This window comes from Arachis ipaensis, chromosome B09 (assembly GCF_000816755.2).
Source record: "Arachis ipaensis cultivar K30076 chromosome B09, Araip1.1, whole genome shotgun sequence".
Classification (NCBI taxonomy): domain Eukaryota; kingdom Viridiplantae; phylum Streptophyta; class Magnoliopsida; order Fabales; family Fabaceae; genus Arachis; species Arachis ipaensis.
In genome coordinates this window covers 15,281,826-15,284,292 of record NC_029793.2, presented here as the reverse complement: position 1 = coordinate 15,284,292, position 2,467 = coordinate 15,281,826, and positions in this window count along the sequence as shown.

Genomic DNA, 2,467 nt, shown 5'->3' with positions numbered 1-2,467 from the left:
GTTGGATATGTCTCGTAAAATTCTTGGTCATTAATTAAATGTATCTCAATTTCAATCTACAATTGCACCAGATCTTAAGATTCTTGTGGTTTTCTGTGGTGAATTACATTGACCTACCCTGAGCTTAGGTAATGCTATGCATGATAAAGTATACAGTAACCTCCCCTGAAATTCATCGCTTATTATTTATTGCTTCATCGTTTCAAGGATCATTTAGTAAGCATTAGCTTTGTTTCTTCAAGTCGAAGATGACTCAACATCAAATACCAAATAGCAGATGAGCTTTGATTCTTGTTCTCAGAAATTTCTGTCATATTCATAGAGAATCCAACATCAGCAAAATTAGTTTGTTGGAAAACCCAAAAATGTCATGTACGTGCTTTTAATAAGATATTAAGCCGAAATACATGTACCATTATTTCACGGTTCAAAACACAATCGTTTGATTATTTAAGCTCACGAAATTATTATCAAAGTAACCACCATTATAAACTTAAAAATGCCCTCAAACAAAAATCAAAATTGGCTATAAATATTGAAGGAGGTTTCATATCATATACATTTAAATATTCATTTGAGTTTGCTACGAATGCTCTAGAGCAATGGAACGGCAACTGCACCACGAAAAATTGGGAGCGGACCTAGATTTCCAAGGGTACTTGTTCCGAACTATGTAAACCGTGTGATACGATTATGATACACTATGTTCTCCAAACAAAGCAACGTTATTGTGATGCCTGGTTACTCTGTGTAAGTTTAGAACTGAGCATAACATTTTTTGCCAAATTGGTTTCATTGAAACAGTACTCTGTGATTCTTAAACGCGTCTCACTAAAAGGGATAAACCAACTAAATCAGACAAAGACAGAAATATAACACAAATTACAGTAGCAATGCCTTAGTTGAATTGCCTTTGTATTCCAAACTACGGGGTGACACAGTACATGCTGCTTTCGTATTCCGACTTAAGCCTCCGCACGTTATCTTCCAGATTCCTTACCTCTTTCTGAAGATCTGCTACTTCCCGCTGTAGCACCCTGACACGAAGGTAGTTGAAGTCCCTCACCTCCTTACCCTTTTTCTGTAGGAGAATAGACAGCATCATGAAAGCGGCGTCTTCCCTGGCATCATCCTCAATGAAGGAGTACCTACCCTTGGCACTGACGTCTACCCCGTATGGGTTTCCTGGAATGATTACACTGAAGGCATACAAGGGTTCGTGATCACGGTGAAATTTCTCCTCACGGAAGAAACATGGGGCGGGGATCGCAGTGTCGTAGCAATACATCGTCAGCCAGAGTTCCATGCTGTTGTTAAGGGCGAAGTCATGAGATGCACTCTTATCACTTGGTACTATCGGGGCTCCTGTTCATTCATAGGCTAGAATTTTAATGGGATGGGTTATTTTTCAACAATCAATAACTACAAATTAATAACAGCATATGAAACGTTCTTATAGTTGCATTTGTAAGTGAGAGAAGGATACTATTACCACCAACAACGGGAGTGACGCGTCCATCAGCGGTTGGGAGCGTTCGGGGTGGACGCCGAGGAGACTCCACTATTCCTGTCTCAGCCATGACATCTGCAATTGCCTCCCTCTCTGCCCGTATCATTGCCATCCTAGCTTCATAGGCATGGAGTGCGAGAAGATAACTATTGAACCCCTGGTATTCGGGTTCTGGATAGTTAAGAATCTACCTATTGGCTTCATCGAAGGAAGCATATACTCCGGTGTTATTTCCCTTTGTTACAACGAAGAAGGTGAAATGCTGCATCCTACGCTCCATGGTGCTGTAGAAAACTGTGGTGGCGGTAGTATTTCTGTGGTTTGGGGGTGCTAGGATTTTATAGCTGAGTTGTGAAAAGCATGTCCTTTTTTGGATTATCATCGCAAATAATGTCTCTGGAGGCTGATGGAGGCTTGTTGGGGAAAATTTGGCATTGTAGTTTTCGAGATATGCGCACACAAATTCAAGGAGTTGGTGTGGTCTATTCATGGACGTCGCATCACACTAGACAGGGCTTGTAGTTGACTACGGAGTCAACGCTGAACACGTTTCATAAGAACGGTACCATATGCAACTTGGAGAAACCTAGCGGTCGGGGCGTATTCCAATTTGTGATTTTGGTTGTCACAAACGGTGAGATTTCAGGATAAGAGAAAATGGCCGAAAACACTTCAATACCCTAAGAGATTGTCACCGTTAATTATGGGGCCTACAATAGAAGAGGGGGTGTAGAATTGTTCAACTAAATAGTAGAAGAACTACACAATCCTGACATTGAATATCAAGAAGACTAAAAATTCATCTAAAAAATAGTGGTGCTAAAATTATGGCACGCACTAAAAAAGTTTGTTGAGTTAAGTAAGAATAGTAAAAAACTAAAGAATGCCTTTCAAATTCATTGGAAATGAGATTTTTAAAATTATCTATTTATTTTTAAATTTAATTTGTTCTTTGGA